Raw genomic sequence first — 20,514 nt, forward strand, 5'->3', positions numbered from 1 at the left:
TAGCCAGCACTGTAGAAAGCAAGGGAAACAGTGGCGTGAAAATCGGCAGCACAGAGTTAACTTTGTATTTGCCCAGTGAGACATGGTCTGTGGAAAGAAGATCAGGGAGCCCTGTGGCTGTCTCTCCACTCCAAAAAAAACAAAACAAAACCCCAAACTCAAAACCAAAAAATCACAACCACATACCTGAAAAGTCGGAGAAGTTTCATTTCAGGATTGAAAGGGGACTTTACGTGTGTGCAGGGGACACAGTCATGCCTAAGAAAGTCAGACTATAAACCACAGGTGGAAAGAGCGGTCAACAGCCAGCCGCGAAGCCTCTGCTGCAGAGGAAGGTGCGGGGCAGGGATTGCCAGGCACACCTGGCCACGTGTCTGTTCACCGGAGCAGGTGTAGGCAGAAGGCTGGGACCCCTGGGATGGCAGAACCCCAACTGGAGATGTGTGAGATGGTCTTTTGGGATCTGGAAAGGAAATGCTAGACATTGTTTTCGTTTTTATGTGCCATCTATGATTTTCATCACTGCAGTTGTCACCCAGCACCCAGGGGAATTTGCTCCAGAACCTGAAAGTACATCAAACTCAGATGCTCAAGTCCCTTATACAAAATCCTTGAAATCCATGCAAATGCAGGGTTTTCAGAAAGTTCACAGACAATGCATATCTTGAGAAAACGTATGCGTGGATTTCAAAACGTTTTTGCTCCAAATTAAACATATCTATTCATTCCATGTTCCATGAAACTCTTGAAGTATCCTTGCATTTGCATATAGCATATACTCATCCTCCTGTACATTTATTTATTTATTTGAAAGGTAGAGTTACAGAGGGAGGGGGAGAGGGAGAGGGAAAAGGACAGGGAGAGAGAGAGAGAGAGAGGTCTTCCATCTGTTGGTTCTCTCCTCAAATGGTCGCAATAGCCAGGGTTGGGTTTGGTCTGAAGCCAGGAACTCCATCTGAGCATTCCATGTGGGTGGCAGGGGTCTAAGGACTTGGATCATCTTCCATTGCTTTCCCAGGAGCAGGAGCAGGGAGCTGGATCAGAAGTGGAGCAGCAAGGACTCGAAGTGGCCCTCGTACGGAATGCCAGCCTCACAGGCGGCAGCTTAACCTGCTGCACCACAATGCCGACCCCTCCTACACACATGAAATCATCTCTTTCGATTACTTGTAATACCTCATCTGATGTAAATCTATGTGAATGGTGGTTATACTATATTGTTTAGGAAATATAAAAATCACAAGATAAAAGTCTGCTAGCTATGACCTCAGACTGCAGCACTTTGAGAAACTTAGCAGACACAAACGCAAATTCTCTTGTGAGACTGCTCCTTCCTTCTAGATCTGAAATTATTCCTACCAATAATTTTTAGTGATGAAAAACAGCACATAAATAAAAGTAGTCATGCCCATAGGAAAATAGTGAATAAGAGAGTCAGAGCAACATAAATTAGAAACATTCAAGAACTCGTATGTTGGGATTGTGAAACACAGATCATAAAACAAGCATACTTATTATGTTCAAAGATTAAAGATAGCCTTTAAAAATATTTATAGAGGAGTAGGAGTTGTGGCACAGCAAGTTCAGCTGCTTCTTGGAACACTGCATTCCATATTGGAGTGCCAGGTTCAAGTCCTTGCTCCTCTACTTCTGATCCAGCTCCTTGGTAATGCATCCTGGGCAGCAGCAGATGGTGGCTCAAGTGCTTAGGCACCTGCCACTCACATAGGAAACTCAGGTGCAGTTCCTGGCCTCTGGCTCCACACTGGCCCAGCCCTACTGTTGCGGGCTTTTGAGGAATGAACCAGAGAATGGAAGATTCCCTCTCTCCCTCTCTCCCTCTCTCTCTCCCTCTCTCCCTTTCTCTCTCCCTCCCTCTCCCTCTCTCCCTCTCTCTCTCCCTCTCTCCCTCTCTCTCTCCCTCTCTCCCTCCCTCCCTCTCCCTCTCTCCCTCTCTCCCTCTGCCTTTTAAGTAGATGAAATTTTTTAACTAGAAAAAAAACCAATATTTTTAGAGAAGAGGAAAGTATAAAAAGTGACACAGATGATTTTAAAAGAACTAAGTAAGATTTCTACAAATGAAAAGTTCATACATTGAAATAAATATAGAAATATATTAATCATGGTCAAAGAGACAATTTAATGAAATGGAAGATATACTAGGACATTTTCCAGAATGCAGCAGAAGGAGATAAGAAGATTGAAAATGCAGAACAGAGGTTTTAGGATGCAGGAGATAAAATGAGAAGGTGAACAAATGTTCAAGCAGTCTCTGGAGAGATAATAGAGACAATGTTTCAGAGGCAGCATTTGAAGAAATTAGGGCTGATCATTCCATAATGAAGTCAATAGTTAATTCAAAGCAGAATAAATAAAAGACTTTCAAATCCAAACATAACATAATGAAACATCAGCACACACACAAATAGAAAATACTAAAGGAGCCAGAGTGAAAAGGTATACAGCCTTCCTGGGAGTGACAGACGGACAGCTGACTATCAACTGTCCCAGTGGAAGTCATAAAACAGTGGAATGACAGCAGCAATAGGATGAGCAAAAATGGCTGCTGACCAGAGCTGCTAGGGTAACAGCAAAACACACAAACTTTCAGAAACAAACAAGAGCTGTGACTTCATCACCAGTCAACTCTCACCAAAAGAAATTCCAAAGGCAGGGAAAAATGCATCCTGGAAAGAAGAAAGAGTGAAGAGGTGGGAATGCAGAACATCATAAACAAAGATCACACAAAGTAGTGACAGTGTTTCCTAAGGCTGAAGAGGAAAGACAGCGAGATGCTGGGGCAGTAAGCACTGACTCTCCATGTGATAACAAACAATGATTACTGCAGAGCTGGTGAGGAAACATCTCAAACCCCTAAAATACAAGTGGGTGTGTGGACAAGCCACCAATAACCCAAGACCTGAGGAAACAGACCAAGCCAGGAACCAAGACAAATACTAAAGAAGGTGAGCCAAGAAAACATGCCTTAAGTTAAAAAAAATCTTTAAATTTCAGAATAGCTTTAAATTTACAAAACAAAAGTTGTGAAATAGTACAAAGAGTCCCCCGCATTCCTTACCCCCAGCTTTCCTATTGTTAACATCTTATGTCTGTGTGATGTATTTGTCACAATCTGTAACCCACACTCTGCTTTCCTGTTGCTAACACCATGAATTAGTATGATTTTTTTTGTCACAACTAATGCTCTACACCTGGCTTCCCCTATTTGTTTAGTCCAAATTCCTTCCTAATATTTCTTAAAAACTATTTGAAATGTATTTAAAATATGTACCCATGAATATTAACTGAAAGGTATTAACATTGAAAGATCTATTGTAACTACTGGTTGTGAAAAAATGTTTAAATTTAAAAATTATTTGGGTATATTCAGAAAAAAAGAGAATGGAACTTGTAAGGGAAAAATATCACATTATCATTAGACTTTTTAGCAGTAGCACTTTATTATGCCAGAAAAAATATGCAACTATGTATCTAAGACAGTGTGTTACCAGGATTTAATATCCAGAAAAATTTAATTTCAAGTCTAGGAAATGAGCTACATATAAGATCTCAGGGAATATCGCTCCTCTGAGGGCTTTCCAAGAAATTTACTAGAGAATCAGCTCCAGGCAACAAAAATGACCCTCATCAGTGTGAGGGAAGATGGTGAGGATAAATTCACAGTGACCTGCACAGCTAAGGCTGAGTGGCGGCTGCAAGGCGGTGGGTGAGTGCAGATGCACTGGCCATGCAACTCTGACATTGTAGAGAGCAAGCTTGAAACATGCGGGCCCTTGCAGAAGACATTTGCAAAAGACATTTTTAATGTTTTAAATAATCAGATTGAGAGAGATGAGCATTTCAGGGTTTTTAATCCCACGTTTGTTGCATGTATAGCACAGGATAAAGCAAAGTCCTCATTATTGGGAAATTCTAATTGCATCAACTTCTGTGTTCTTGAGAACCAAGATTCGTGTTGTTGGAGAAAGGAGTTTTAGCTGTAACATAGAAGAGATTAAATAATATCTTGGTAGTTCTGAGTTGGATTAGAAGTATCAATATTGATTCATAAGATACTTTATATATATTTATATATATGTATTCAAGAAACGTGTGTATGTGTTCTCAGAAGTGTGTGTGTGTGTGTGTGTGTGTGTACTTAGTTCCACTGAAACAAAGCAAGGCTGATCTAGGGAAGGAGCACTCCTGGTACCGAGGTTGTATGTTCACAGATGTGTGCATTCAGGACTGCAGCCAGGACTTGACACACTGCCTGCACCCAGGCCTGGTGCAGGAGACAGAGGGGCGGCCCAGAGCAGGTTGCAGGTGAACATCAGGAGGCTGTGAAGCCCTCGGTTCATGTCAAAAGGACTCAGGAACCGACTGGAAGAGGTTCCCCCTGGCCAAAGTTGAGACACTGTGAGCTGCAGTAAAAATAATGTTTAAATTCACGAGTCTACAGTAATGCTGAAAAAAATTAGCAAAAGAACTGGTCACCCCCAGAAAATGATAGGGAACCAGTCCATTATCTTGAGAAAGTGGTGGATGAGTGAGAAGTCCAGCATTTGCCCTGTCTATTCCGTGAGCTCTGCTGCTGGCATAGTAGGAGCTTCTCCTTACGACAGCATTACAGCTGTTACATAATTACGACAGCAGCAAAGGGAGAATATGACCATTTTGCATCCCCAGTGCATTAACATAGACTTGGGGACACTAAGCTTCAGTGCCTGTGAACACCAAGACTGACGCCTTGGCAGGATGTGCCTCCTGCAGCCTAGCCCAAGGGATCAAACCCAAAGCTGATCCAGCGAAATATGGAGTGCAAATTCATACGTTCTACTATGGCGATGAAATCAGCAAATCCACACTGTGGGAAATGAAGCTATTCATCATCTAGCCCAAGTTCTTTAGAAAGAAACTACAAGGAGAAGAAAAGGATGGGAAGGGGGAGATTATAGATGAAAAAGTGTAAAAATACTTTTAAAATTGTTATTTATTTTATGCATTTGAGAGAGAAATGGAGATTTTCCATCCATTAGTTCACTTCCCAAACACCTACAACAACCAGGAGTCAGGAGTTCAGTCTGGGTCTCCCATGGGGGTGGCAGGGACCCACCCGCTTGAGCCATAACCTATTCTAGTGGGAAGCCAGAAGAGGGAGCAGCCAGGACTCACTCGGGCACCTGCCTACCTGTGAGCTGGGTGTGGGTTTTCCCTGCCTTTGGACTCGGTCTAACACTTACCCCATCAGCTCTCCTGGGTCTCCTGCTGACTCGCTGGCAGAGATCGGGCTTCTCAGCATCCATAGTCACATGACCCTATTTAAAAATTTTATTGTTTTAATTTACAATTTTTATTTATTTCCATTTTATGTGAAAGGCATATAAGAGATAGATAGATGATAGGTAGATAGATAACTAGTTTGATCGATTTTCTATCTATTGGTCCACTTCCCAAATGCCTGCAACAGCCAGAGCTTGGCCAGCCTGAAGCCAGGAGCCAGGAATTCAACTCAGGCCTCCCACACAGGTGGCAAGGATCCAGCTACTGAACCATCAATTGCTGCCACCCAGAGTGCACATTCCTTGGGAACTGAATCAGAAGTGGAGCTGGTATGAGACGATGGCAACCCAAGGCATCCAAATACCACCCCTGAGCATATTGTTAATAATTATCTATTTATTTGAGAGCTAAAAGGAGATAGAGATAGATGATAGATACGTAGGTGATAGATAGATAGATACATACATACATAGATACATAGATAGATAGATACATAGATACATAGATAGATAGGTAGATACATAGATAGATAGATAGATAGATAGATAGATAGATAGATAGATAGAGCTTCCATTGCTGGTTCACTGGATTGGTTCAGGGCTGACCCCAGGAACCAGGAATATCATCCGAGTCTTCCATGGGAGGGGTGAGAAGCCAACTGCTTGGGCCATTACTGCTGCTCTCAGGGTCTGCATTAGCAGGAAATGAACGGAAAGTTGGAGACAGGTATTAAAGCACATATTAAACCTGTACCTGGAATGTGGCGTCTGTTACCACCAGTCCAGTGCCTGCCCCATAGCCTGCTTCTTACAGCAAGCATCTGGATCCATCCATCCAGTCACTGGCTGATCAACTGACTGATCAGTCTATCTATCCACTCTATCGGTGTGTGCATGTATATAAATATATATGGTTATACAGACATGCATTTTAAATCTCCTACTCATTCCGATTCCCTGAAGAATCGTAACTCAGGAATCCCCAGGAAATTAATACAAGGTAGGACTATCAGAAAGTGTACAATAATATGCCAATTAAACACAAATATATAAGATATAAATAGTCAAATGCTCCAGGGAAGTGACTGAATTTTAAAATTTCAACTATGTATTCTAAAGGAAAACATCTCAAACAAAAGGCCACAGAAACTGGGTTGCCTGTGTCCCACATCGCAGTTCCTGGGTTCCAGGCCCGGGGCAGCTCCTTCTTCAGCTTCCTGCTAGCGTGGACCCAGGGCTGCAGCTTCGATGCTCACGTGGGAGACCTGGAGCGTGTGCCTAGCTCCCAGCTGCGGGCCTGGCTGCTGCCAACATGCGGAGGGTGAACCAGTGGAACAGGAGTGCTCTCTTTCTCTCCCCACCCACAATAAATAAAAGCTAAAAAGTAAAGAAAAAAGAAAGAAATGGGTGACATGGCTCAGCTTAAGAAACAATTGAAATGAAAATGCTGGAGAAATGCCTAAAGGAAACAGATGTGGCCACATTAATATCAGACAACATGTTCTACGGTCAATAGTTTTATCAAAGATAAAATGATTACTCAATAATAATAAAAGATTTAATTCACTAGGACTGTTTAACAATTTAGAATGTGCAAGCACCTGATATTGTATGTTCAAAATATATAAAGATTGGCAAAATTATGCAGAGACGAGCAAATAGAGAGTTTTAACAAAATGAGTAAGTACCTTAAGATGATTCCTGGAATATTATCATATATTATAGGCTAGGACATAATATACAGATATATATATATATATATATATATATATATATATATATATAATGCCAGCACAAGCCAACCAAAGAAACGTAGAGAACCGAACCTTCTTACTCCTAGCATGAATTCTTAGCCACATTGCAAGATAAAAACTACAATGGCCTAGCCAGGCCTGAAGTCTAAGCAGTGTTACAATTTTCAAATATAGTCTTTTATTTAAAAAAATTTATTATTTATTTTTATTTGAAAGACTGAGAGAGAGAGAGAGAGAGATATCTTCCATCCCCTGGTTCACTCCCCAAATGGCTGCAATGGCTGGGACTGGGCCAGACTGAAGCCAGGAGCCAGGAACGCCATCTGGGTCTCTCACGTGGATGGCAGGGGCCCAAACACTGTTTTCCCAGGCACATGATCAGAGAGCTGGATTGGAAGTGGAGCAGCCAGATTCGAACTGGTGTTCATATGGGGTGCCGGTGTTGTCTGCACTCACTAAACTCGCTAGGTCACAACACCAGCCCCCAAATACAGTCTTTTAAATAAGGGTTCATATCCACTGTCCTTACTGGTGAACTTGGCCCTGCGTGTGCATTGCCCCTAGCAACACTTGCGAATGTTAATTGAAATCATCATGAATCGAACGCTTTCTTCTGCTTTTGTTAAGGATGCTGGACTGTCTAGGTTTCCATATGCGAGGAGGGGGAAGACTCCTGGTCCCCAAAGAAATTAGTGGGGAATGAGTCCTAAACCTCAGTGGAAAGCTAAACCTATAAACTTTCAAACCACCAAGTGTCAGAGAAGAGCCTCCTGGCCTAGGGACAGTATGGACTTCTGACACACGATGTGATGTGACTCAAGAAAGAAAATAATCAGTCAATCAAATTCCATCAAAATTTGAAACACCGTTACTAAAGTGAAGGGGCAAGCCATCAGGTGGGAGAAATGTTTTCAGTATAGTCTAATGATCAGATCCAGAATATATAAAGAACTCCTGTAAGTCAACAAGAAGAAGACAAATAGCCAACTTTTCACAGGCAAAATTCATGAACAAGCACTTCACGAAAGAAGATCTTTGCGTGGCCGATAACAGCTCACTCTGTTGCTACACATCAGGAGTTGCAAGTTAAAACCACCACCAAATATTAACAGACACCAGCCAGAGTGGTTACAGCAAAAACGGCCAAGGTCAAGAGTTGGCAGAGAGTCCAGCAACCGAGCTCCCACGAATCTCTGGAAGAAGTGCAGTCCTGGAAATCCATTTGACAAATTGCACCTACTGTATGAAACTCACACAAAAATGCTGATAGCTGCTCTATTTGTCATTGCCCCTAGCTGGAAGCATCCACATATCCAGTGGGGAACGAATAAACACGTTTGTAGATGTGACACTGGACGAGCACTACACAACGAGGATAAAGCAGGAACCAAGGATGCACACAGAAGCCTGATGTATCTCAAAATCTTGAGGAAGAACTGGCACAGAGATGCGTGCTTCCACTTGCAGGACTGGGAGAAGACAACGCCACCGTGTGACAAGAGGAGCAGGAGTCCATCGTGCGTGAGTTTAGAAGAGCGGACACCATGGCAGATTTCTCACTGGAAAGGGGCTTAAGGGAGCTTTCTGCAGCTCAAAGTTTTATATCTTGGTCATTGGATCAGCCAACTACTTAAGACTGGAACGTCTCAGTGACAGTAAATAAAATGAATGTCCAGCACTTGATGATTTTTCTAGCCATCTTTAAAGTAATGAGATATTCAAAATATGTAAAATATTTCATCAAATGTGATGATAATGATTTTAGAAGTATCTTCTAAGATTTGTGGTACAAAAAAGCAAATCTCACATAACACACGTGGATATTTGTTCTTTTGTCATGTCAAAATGGTAGTATGCGGTCAAGACAGAGACAAATGGAAGCAAATACAGCTAAGATACCCAGAACAATTGCCAAAGACTTAAAATGCAAGAATTAGACAAGCATGCAATATGAGACACGTGTTTCAGGGTTGGAAGCACAATGGGGCATTTTAGAAAACATGGACCAGGAGCTGGCGCTGTGGCGCAGTAGGTTAAACCTCCATCTGTGGCACTGGCACCCCATGTGGGCTGCTCCACTTCTGATCCAGCTCCCTGCTGATGGCCTGGGAAAGCAGTGGAGGAGACCCAAGTGCTTGAGCCCTTGGACATGTGTAGGGGACCCAGAAGAAGCTCCTGGCTCCTGGCTTCGGAACAGCCCAGCTCTGGCTGTTGCAGCCATTTGAAAGTGAACCAGCGGATGGAAAACCTTTCTTTCTGTCTCTCCCTCTCTCTGTCTGTAACTTTGCCTCTCAAAATAAATAAATAAATCTTAAAGGGGCCGGCGCTGTGGCATAGCGGGTTAAGCTGCAGTGCCGGCATCCCACATGGGCGCCAGTTCAAACCTTGGCTGCTCCACTTCCGATCCAGCTCTCTGCCTTAGCCTGGGAAAGTAGTAGAAGATGGCCCAAGCACCTCCCTCAGGCCCCTGCACCCAAATGGGAAACCTAGAAGAATCTCCTGACTTAGAATCAGCACAGCTCCAGACATTGCAGCCATTTGGGGAGTGAACCAGCAGGCGGAAGACCTTTCTCTATCTCTCTCTCACTGTCTGTAACTCTACCTCTTAAATAAATAAATAAATAAAATATTTTAAAAGATTAATTTGTAATTAAACAATAAAATCTGACTATGGTGTGGCAGGGGAGACACCAGGCCCAGATGACCTCATTCACTGGTGAATTTTATCAATATTCGAGGGGCCAGCACTGTGGCATAGTGGGTTAAGCTACCACCTGCAGTTCCGGCATCCCATGTGGGCACTGGTTGGAGTCCTGGCTGCTCCACTTCCAATCCAGCTCTCTGCTGTGGCCTGGGAAAGCAGTGGAAGATGGCCCAAGTCCTGGGGCCCCTGCACCCACCTGTGTGGGAGACCCAGAGGAAGCTCCTGGCTCCTGGCTTCAGATCGACCCAGCTCTGGCCATTGTGGCCAATTGGGGAGTGAACCAGCAGATGGAAGACCTCTCTCTCTCTGCCTCTCCTTCTCTTCTTGTGTAACTCTGACTTTCTCATAAATAATCTTTAAAATACAATAAATAAATCTTAAAAAAGCACATGGATCAGTTCATGGCATTTGTTGGATTTTATTTCAGTGATGAAAAACATAAGGAGATCAGTTGTTTGGAACCTATGTAAGGAAAGAGGTAATAAACAAGATGTATTCTCAATGAATGATTTTTTTAAAGATGATGTTTTGGGGGGAAATGGCGTCCATGTCACCGCAGCAGGGACGGTCACGTTGACCGCAGTTTTCCCTGAGACCTGGGGTGGGATTTTAGAGAGAACACTGCAAACGCAGAGCCGCACTGCGTGGTTCAGAGCAAAGAAAGGCAAGGAAGACACGGAAGGCCAGCGTGATGCCAGAGCGCAGCGTGTGGCCAATTTCATGAAAACAAAGTGTCTGCAGCCGAGTTGGATCTCTCCTGTGAGGTAGACGGCCAGGCAGCCACCTTAAGAAACAGGTGCTGTCCTTTTCGACAAAAAGGAACACACGACAGACTGGCTCCTTTTCCCGGGAGAAGCACTTCAGTCCCGCAGGCGAGGAGCAGGTGGAACTGAAGCAGGAGCTTCCTCAGGCCCTTCTATGTCACTAAAGGTGCTGCTTTGAACAACGAACCAGAAATTAATTGCTTCTGAAAAAAAAACAAGCCACGGGGAGATCACTGGGAAACAGATGTTTCTAGATGTTTCCAGCATGCTATGCTTTTTATGTTGTTACAAAAAGCTCTAAAGCATTACACACTGTATTTATGTGTCGGATTATTTTGTAGCCCGTAAATATGTACAAATAGTGTGTGTCCATGAAAAATGCAAAATATCACGCTGCATTGCCCTAAAAATGATATGAGCAGCTGTAACAAACTCTTCTATGTCTATACGTTAAAACTCAGAGGCAGAATTTTTATTTTCCAAATGAAAAATGAAATATATAACTGGGTTTGGAAACCAATTACTAAAAATACAAAACTGTGTTGTTGTTTCGTGGGTACAGTTCCAGCTCTGTAAGATGAGAAAGTTCCAGAGGTTGGTTGTGTAACCACATGAATAAACTCCCAACTAAATTGTACACCGAAAAAACAGTGCAGATGGTATATTTTATATTGTATATGTATTTTTACACAATTAAAACAATATCAATATCCAATACCTACCAAAGAAGCTTCAAAAATAAGAAATTAACATAAAAGGAGATGGAGAATGCCTAACCACATCCTGTTTAAATTTTCTCAAATCATTTGGTGGGTGGAACTGAAAAATTGAACATTGTGATTCACTACGGATGGTCAGTGATGCCTGTCTCCCACTTGGAGTCAGGCGTCTTTGAAAATTGTCTCCCACAGCTCCCTGGTTATGGACACCAAGTGTTCAAGGAGACTAAATTTAGAGCCATGTTTTCTCATTACAGTGTTGCAAAGGGGTGAATTAATAAGGCAATGAAAGATTTCTCAATCATATCACTCTCTAAAATATTGATAACTGAATGTTTAGTCATAAAGTTTTTAGTATTGTCAATTAATAAAGTCAAATTTAACTTTATTCAGATTTTTTAAATCTTTCTTATTTTCATTTTACTTGAAAGGCAGAGACCGGGGAAGGAGGAGCAGGAGTAGACAGCGGGAGACAGATCTTCCATCTGCTGGTTCCCTCCCCAAAGGGCTGCACCATCCAGGGCTGGGCCAGGCTGAAGCCAGGAGCCCAGAATTTGGGTCTCCCACGTGGCTGGCAGGGCTGCAGCGGCTGGGCCATCACCTGCCGCCTCCCCGGATGTGAACGAGCAGGGAGCTGGAGTGGAAGCAGAGGAGCTGAGGCTTCAGACAGGCACTCTGCTGTGGGACACGGGTGTCCCAGGCGGCCACTCCACTGCATTGCCAAAAGCCTGCCCTGCAAAAGTTCATTTTAAACAAACGAATTCCATCTGTTTCTCGCGCTTTAAAAAGTTTCTTTTGTGATGGGTCACTGTAGACATATGTATCGTTATAGATCAAATATCCTTTATCTGAAATTCTTGAGACAGAACTGCTTTAGATTTCTGGATTTTTCAGATTTAGGGATATCTGCAAATACATAATGCGATATCTTGGGGGTGGGACCCAAGTCTGAACAGGAAATTCATTTCTATTTCAATATAACTGATGTTTATAGCCTCAGGTAGTTTTACACGTTGGGTAGAAAACGTAGGTATTTTAAATAATCTTGGGCGTGAATCATAGTTTCATGACACTGAGCTTTCCACTTGTGATCTGGAGCATCTCAGAACTCAGATCTGCAGATTAGGTGTCTCAGCCTGTACTTTGGTCGCATGTGACACACAGTTGAATAAACACACACACAGGGTTGCACCCTCAAACGCCACCCTGACACGGTGCTTTGAGGCGGACACTTCAAGGCCTCGCTTGGTTCAGTCACCAACTCTGCTAAGCTTTCTTCCCCTGCATCGCGCCAAGTGCACAGCCAGCTGATGCTCAACTGGGTCAAGTTCAAGAGAATGGCTGCATCCCAGTGGCCCGACGGATTTTGGAACGGGTTGGAGATATCTGCCATGAACCAAACTACAACCTGCCTCCCCAAAGTTTCTGTGCACAGCCGCAGCCCCTGTCTTGTGGCCCCCAGCCCATGCTGGCTCCTGCACGTCCCTCCAGCCCTCCAGCAGGCTGGCAAGCCACGCCCTCCCTCTCGGGTCTGTGTACTTCCAGAGGATGCCGTCCATTTGTGATTGTCCAGCATCCCACCCCGTGCCACACAGGACACAGCCACACTCCTTTCTGGTGTGTTCTCTGGAAAGCTTTGTCTTGGGAAGGGCAGCCTCTCAGTGCTGCCAGAGAACACACGTGTGGTGTTCTGGGACTTGGCTCTCAGGCAAGGGACACGAGGACGCTGCCAGGCCCTGGAGCCCATGTTCTCGCCCCAGGACCTGTGTAAAGGTGTGTCTGTGCCTCACACCCACACTCACAACTGCACCTCCCCACTCTCTAGCTGTCTCCAGCTCAGTAAGCCATGTCGCCATGGGCCAGAAAACTAGGAGTTCTCTCTCTCTCTCTCTCTCTCTCTTTTTAATGTTTATTTATGCATTTTACTTGAAAGGCAGAGAGAGAGAGAGAGAGAGAGAGAGAGAGAGGATCTTCTAGCTGCGAGTTCATTCCCCAAATGCCCACAACAACCAGAGCTGGGCCAAGCCAAAGCCAGGCGCCTGGAACCCCACAGAGGTCTCCCACATGGAGATTCGGGGCTGAGCACCTGTTGACTCCCAGGCACATTAGCAGGAAGCCAGACTGGAAATGGAGGAGCCCAAACTGAAACTGACCCTCCAATAGGGGACACAGGCTTCCCACAGTGTGGCTTAACCCGCCATGCCACAGTGCCCGTCCGTCTTCTCGGAACCCTAACCCTCTTCCAACCACTGCAGCCAGAGTGACTGTATGTGAGCCCTGGTTCACACAGTCTTCAGCATGGTCCCAGTTCGGCCCAGATGCACGCCTGCATCCAGCAAACTCTGACCCTTGCCTGCTCTGCTCTTTCTGCTCCCCCAACCTCGGTATTCGACTGGGATATTGGGTCAGCGGAGCGGACCCTCCACTTCTCAGTGCCCGCAGGGCCACAGACTTCATGGACAGTTCTTGATGGGGTCACAGTGCCTGCCCTCCTGCACCTGCCCCCCACCCCGCCTGAGGGTCTTCCGTGGAGACAGCAGAGGCTCAAGGTGCAGGTGCAGGGGGACCAACATCCCCTGAGAGCACCCTTCAGCCAAGAGGAGCCAGAAGTTGGCCCACCGGCCCTGGGGGTCGTGTATCAGAGCAGCCCCAGCAGGACGGAGCCCCAGGTGCCCCCTGCAGAGCCTGCCCTTCACAGACCCTTCACTCACTCATTCTGCTCCCTGTCTGCCTGCCCCTTCCTCACGGACTCCCGGCCTCCAAGCCCTGGAGCTCTCCCTGTCACCTGCCTGGCAGCCCGGGGTGCCTATGCTTTGCAGCACAACACACGACAGGGACTAAGACGCTGTACAGGTCTTCCAGCCACAGCTGTGTCTCCTGCAGAGTTTGAACTCCCAATCCCAAACTTGAAGACCGCAGTTTTGCTCCTCCCCACAGTCACAGCCCCCAGCGCCCCTAGCAAATACTCCAAAGCTTTTTTTTTTTTTTTTTTGACAGGCAGAGTGGACAGTGAGAGAGAGACAGAGAGAAAGGTCTTCCTTTACCACTGGTTCACCCTCCAATGGCCGCCGTGGCCGGCGCACCACGCTGATCCGATGGCAGGAGCCAGATGCTTCTCCTGGTCTCCCATGGGGTGCAGGGCCCAAGTACTTGGGCCATCCTCCACTGCACTCCCGGGCCACAGCAGAGAGCTGGCCTGGAAGAGGGGCAACCGGGACAGAATCTGGCGCCCCGACTGGGACTAGAACCTGGGGTGCCGGCGCCACAAGACGGAGGATTAGCCTAGTGAGTTGTGGCGCCGGCCCCAGAGCTTCTTGATCATTGATAAGATGAATGGCTTGGACCTGGGACTGGATCTGGTTTCCCCCACCTCCTCTCTGTGTGATCTGGGATGAGTGACAGCCGCTCCTTTGGCCCCAGCGCCCTCCCAGGAGGAGGAAGCGACCACCGTGGACCTCCTGGGGGAGAGGGAGGCTGAAAGGAAATGATCTTGTGAAAGGATTCTGTAGACGGTGAGTGCCCATAGCTGCAACCCTGGCAGTCACTGTCACCACCCTCAGTCTAAAATAGAGCAGCGCAGCAGGCGCCCCAGGAGCAATGGACAGCACCGCGAGGCAGGGGACTCGGGGGCCAGCAAGGGAGGACGGCAAATGCTTTCCAGAGAGGCCAGCGGCTGCTCGGGGCTGCTTGCTCCCTGCTCTCCGCTCGTGGGCTAGGACACGACGTGGGAGTGTCCTTGGACAAATCGGCGTCGTTGGTGGACCTCAGGGACCATTTCACCATGAGTGCTGCCCTGCGAAGGGGGCCTGGGGGGGAGGTATGAGCACAGACGGCGGGAAGTGTGTCTACTCTGCAGCCTGCCATGGCCGCGGCACAGGCCTCCGCGGCCACTCCCTTGGCTCACAATGAGCGGCAGGAAGCGGCACCTGCAGCTCGGCCCGGTGAGCCGTCTCGAGGTTGGCTGAGAAGCGACCAGAGGCCTGCGCCATCTAATCATTTGCTCAGCCGCCGGCTGCAGTTGCGTAAGAGGGGTGTGAGGAGCAGCTCATGAGGCAGCTTGTGGCCAAGGCTGGTCAGCAGTGTGGTATCCACCTCGGTGCGGGTCTGTAATGCCTTACTTACAGCCGTGTGAGCAGTGGTTCTCTGTAAGGGTCTACAGGGATCTTCAGTAAGTGCGGGAAGAACTGAGCATCTTCTAGTATGTATTTATGTATCACTACAATATGCGAGTGTGCGTGCACATTTCTGTGTATTTGTATACATTTCTGTTTGGCAGTCTTCTACCTATATTGTCATATATTACATTGTTAAAGCATTGCTACAGTGTCATGTTAAGGATTTCCAAAGACCTTCAGACATAATCTTTTTTATTTAAAGATTTATTTATTTATTTGAAAGGCACAGTTACAGAGAGAGAGAGAAAGAGAGAGAGAGAGAGAGAGAATCTTCCATCTGCTGTTTCACTCCCCAAATGACCACTATTGCCAGAGCTGGGCCAATCTGAAGCTAGGAGCCCAGAGCTTCTTCTGGGTCTCCCACGTGGATGCACGGGCCCAAAGACTTGGGCCACCTGATGCTGTCGTCCCAGGCACATTAGCAGGCAGCTGGACTGGAAATGGAGCAGATGGGACTTGAACTGGCGCCCACATGGGGTGCTGGCACTGTAGGCAGCAGCTCTACCTGCTATGCCACAGCGCCCATCCTCAGACACATCTTGATGGACATGGAGGTTGTACTCTAGGCGTGAGCATATGGTGCACTTGGCAGCCGGGATGCCCACATGCCGGAGCTGAGTGCCTGGATTTGACTCCTGGCTCTGCCCTGATCGTGGCTTCCTGCTAATGTGCACCCTGACAGGCAGCTGATGATGGTCAAGCAGTGGGGTTCCTGCCACCCACACGGGAGCCCTGCATTGAGTTCTAGCCTCTGGATTTTCCCTGGCCCAGCCCCTGCTGTTGTAAGCATTTGGGGGATGAACCAGGGGGTGGGAGATTCTCTCTCTCTCTCTCTCTCTCTCTCTCTCTCGTCAGCCTGACCTGACACAGGAGGAGCAGGGATCCCTGAGCAGGTGGAGATGGTCCTAGTGACTCTCCCTTCCTGCTTGGCTTGTGAGTGCCCTTCTTGGAAGAATTGTTCCTGCTAAAGTTTTTCTCCACCATATTTGCCATCAGCGGTGCTACACTGGGGGGTGGAGCGGACATCTGTTGTTCTTGCCTGCCCAGCATCTTTTTGTAAAGAGAACATGATGTGTCTTTCAGGGACCCAGGTCCCTGAGTTCTCTCAGCCTGGTGATGAGGGTTAGAAAAGGGTGCATGATAGCCCCCCTGCGAATAAAGCCCACATGGAATAAAACAGAGCTGAGATGGGGATCGGGCCAAGTCTAGACAGCGTTGATGATCTCCTGGATCATGCTCTGCCTGAAGCTGGGATATCTATGGTCAGTTCCATGGGCCTATTAGATCTCTTTTTTGCATAAAAGCCTTTTCCCCCTGGCTTTTGCAAACACAGAGAGCAGCCTGACAAGGCTGGGTTTTGTGGGGCTACGTGTGGACCTGGGGGACTTCAGCACACAGACAGGAAATCTGCAGGTAGAGACGCGGGCACTGCAGTGCGTGGCTCACCTCTCTACCTGTGTGACTGTCCTGTGTCACTGTCTCGCACGACCCCCTAAACGCTCAGGATGACCACAAGTGGTGCATAGCGAGGAGTCGGTCCTGACACCCCTCCCGTGAAGACGTTCGGCCCACTCCCTAGCCTGTTTACCGTTCCTTCTTCCTGCCAGGATGCCCACAGTGGGAGGGGCACATACTTGGGAGTCAGGCAGACCCTGGATCCTACCAAATACTAACTATGTGGCGTTGAGTGACTTAACATAACCAGGCTCGGAATTCTGTGTTCCTGCAGTAGTGTATCTAGATCCTAACTATCGGTAGGGATTCAAGTGCATATGTCAAGGCCAAGCACATGCGTGACTTGTGAAAGGAGGGGGCTGAGCGCACAACTCCCCAGACACCGACTGAGCCCTTTCAAAGCGTCGGACTCTGGAGAAAGGGTGTTTATTGGCAGTATTTGATTTAATCCTCCCAACGACCCTGGGAAGGGTGCCCTCCTGCACTCCCCGGCTGGATACCACTTTAAGTCCTTCCCCCACAAAACAATCAGCAAACTCCCAGCAGCTGGAGCACCAAGAGTGTCAGAGTTTGGCCAAGGCTAGGCAGGGCTGCACCCCACATCCACGCTCCACCCCCGGGCAGGCCCTGGGGAAATGGTGGCCCCATCTGACGTTGCCTGTCTCCCCTGCCTCAAAGGACAGAGAGCAGAATCCGGTCAATGGGATGGAAGCCAGTGGAGATCTGGGGGCAGCTGTGCATCGGAGAAAACGTGAGGATGAAGCATGGAGAGAGGGCATGGAGGCCAATCCCCAACCCACGGATGACCCTACTGGCACGGGGGTCTGGGCTCAGACAAGGCAGCCCCCACCTGGGAGTGGCCGCACTGGTTCTCCTGGAGTTGACCCCTCCTCTGATGAGCAGGACAACATCCATGGCAGGGAGCTTGGCCTCCAGGATGCCCGGGCAACCAGAGGCTCCGGCGTGGACAGTGTATGGTGGGCAGAGAAATGTGATCTCTCACCGGGGTCTTCCCCAGGGGCCAGCGCAGTTACATGGTGGAGGTGCCTGCACCAGCGCACAAGGACTGGACAGCAGTGACCTGCAGAGCATTATAGCTGCAAATTTCACCGGAAATACACTATGAGTCAAGCCCAGTAAATCCTCAGAAATCTGGAAACCCCCCAAACCAGGAGAGCCACTTTTTAAAAGTTACTTCATGAAAAAGAGATCGAGAAAAGCCACCTATCAAGGATTTAATTTTGTTTACACAAGCTCTGCTTTTATTATTTTAAAAAATTTTATTCAGGGACTAGCATTGTGGCATAGCAGGTAAAGCCGCCACCTATGACGCTGGCATCCCATATGGGTGCTGGCTCAAGTCCCAGCTGCTCCACTTCTGATCCAGATCCCTGCTAACACACCTGGGAAAGCAGTGGAAGATGGCCCAAGTGCTTGGGCCCCTGCACCCACATGGGAGACCCGGATGAAGCTCCTGGTTCCTGGCTTCATCCTGGCACAGCTCCAGCCATTGAGGCCATTCAGGGAGTGAAACAGCCGATGGTAGATCTCTCTCTCTCTCTCCCTCTCTCTGTAACTCTTTCAAATAAATCAATAAATCTTAAAAAAATGTATTTGTTTTCATTTTATTTGAGAGACAGAAAGAGTTAGCTTCTATCTATTGGCTCACTCCCCACATGCCCACAGCTGCCAGGGCTGGGCCAGGCCTAAGCCAGGAGCCAGAAATGCAAACAGGTCTCCCACATGGGCGCAGGGGTCCAAGCACTTGGGCTGTCACCTGCAGATTCCCAGGGTGTGCGTCAGCAGGGGCTGGACCAGAAGGGGAGGAGCCAGCCTTGGGCCAGCACTCAGATGTGGGACACAGGCTCCCAGGCGGCGGGGTCTAAACCCTTAGGTCAGACGCAGCCCCCAAACTCCGTTTTAAAAAGTAAACCAGGCACTGTTTAGCCTAAGCATGAAAACTGCCAGGTCAGCAGCTCTTTTCAATGTTGCCTAAAAGAACTCCTTTCTAGATCAAGCCGGAAGAACCACGGCTTCCCTGTGACAGTCGCCCAGACCCCTCAGGAGGCTGCGGGAACTACCCAAAGGCAAATTAAGGGCAGCACAGCGCCCCGGCGAGGCGCTCCTCTGTGGGTCACAGGCTCAGGGCAGGAAGTTCCCCGGGCCCTGAGGCAGGTGCAGGCGAAGGTTCATCTCGGGCCTCTCCTGGCACGGATTTTGTTTTGCTCTGCAGAACAGCTCAGCTCAGGCACCGTTTGGGTTCTCTTTTGCAGGCCCTTGGAGAACGACACAGACCAGGTGCTTCCAAAAGCCAGTGGGGAATGGGGGTAAAAGCGGGCTTTGGTGCAAAAGTTTATGAAACCTAAGCGCACAAGGGGTCTTCAAACATGTCCTGGGGAACGGGTATGGTGAAAACACTATGCTCGGATTTTTTTTTTTTTTTTTTGTAAAAAAAACTGCACCAAGGAAAACTTCTAATGCCTTTTTTCATGAGTTTTTGGAAACACCCTCCTACTCACTGAGCCCTCTTCGGGGGCGTCATGGGCGAGGGAGTGCGCCCTTGACCGTGGGAAGCGCGAAGGACCGGAGCCCAGATCCTGGCTTAGCCTTGGTGTCTGGGGTGGCCCTAGCCTTACAGAGGCCCCGCTCGCCCTGCGGGCTGGCCAGGGGCCCCCAGAGGCCAGCGCACTGGCACCGCCTGCCCGAGGCAGCGTGTCCAGCCTGGGGAGCCCGGCAGGTCCTTCGGAGGGGCTTTCCCGCCTCCCCTTTCCTTTCCGTCCCCTCCCGCAGCCCCCTGCACCCGGCCGTGCACCCCAAACACACAAAAGACCCCGCCCCGCCCCGCGGTTGTTTACCAGGCTCTGCAGCGCGCACGGTCGGCGCGGGGCCGCCACCTGCCGGCGGGAGACGGCGCGGGCCGGGCCGCGGCCGATGACCCAACGCCGTAGGCATCTGGGGATAACCTTTCGCCTTTCTTTCCAAGACCAAATAAGGGGGCTCTTCCCTCTGCGCGCCGGGCCGCGGCCGTCAGGCCAAGGGGCGTGGACCGGAGGATCCGGGAACGAGGCTCGGTCGGAGAAACAACCGCCAGCATTGTTCGCCCTGGCGCGGCCGGGCCGCGGGGGATCGGGCGCCCCGGGCCGCAGGCAGTGGAGCGGGGCCCGGGGAGGGAGTCGCCGCTGGCTGCCCGGGGCGCGTGACCAGACAGCGCGATGTGACCTATATTCCCGAACGAGGCCCCGCCATCAGCGGGGCGGCCCACCTGCCCGCCTGCCGGCTCCGTACGACCCCCGCGGGGGGGGGGCCGGCCGGCCGGGCTGCGTGCTCTCGGCCGCCTCCTGCGCGCCCGCCGTGAGGACCTGTCTAGAGGGTGACCGGTGGTATCCACCAGGGGTTTGAAACCGGTACCTGTGGCTGTCTCCTTCCACCTGGGGCGGCTCCTAAGTAGGTTCCGGGGGGAACATCATGGCAGCGCTGCTTAGCACAGCGACAATGGCCAACCTACTGTGACAGCTCAACCACGTGCTGGAAACCGCTCACCGCATCCCTGCGCCCCGAAGATCACTCGTGTTTCACCGCGCGGGGCTCCCAGAACCTGCTTACCTGCCACCCGGCAGGTGAGGCACCGCTGGGAGTTAGGTCGGGGGCGGGGGGGAGGGGC

The 20,514-nt window shown here is 48.8% G+C and overlaps 1 long non-coding RNA gene across 1 annotated transcript; it reads right to left on the reverse strand.

Moving 5' to 3' along the window:
• Window positions 1-3,853: 3,853 nt before the first annotated feature.
• Window positions 3,854-20,252, reverse strand: LOC138844526 (uncharacterized). The gene is made up of 3 exons (XR_011380430.1): window positions 19,709-20,252; window positions 5,244-5,318; window positions 3,854-3,998 (listed from the first exon to the last, which is right to left on the reverse strand). It is a non-coding gene; the product is annotated as an uncharacterized lncRNA (long non-coding RNA).
• Between the last annotated feature and the right edge of the window lie 262 nt (window positions 20,253-20,514).

The sequence above is a fragment of the Oryctolagus cuniculus genome, chromosome 12 (assembly GCF_964237555.1).
Source record: "Oryctolagus cuniculus chromosome 12, mOryCun1.1, whole genome shotgun sequence".
In the NCBI taxonomy this organism is placed as follows: domain Eukaryota; kingdom Metazoa; phylum Chordata; class Mammalia; order Lagomorpha; family Leporidae; genus Oryctolagus; species Oryctolagus cuniculus.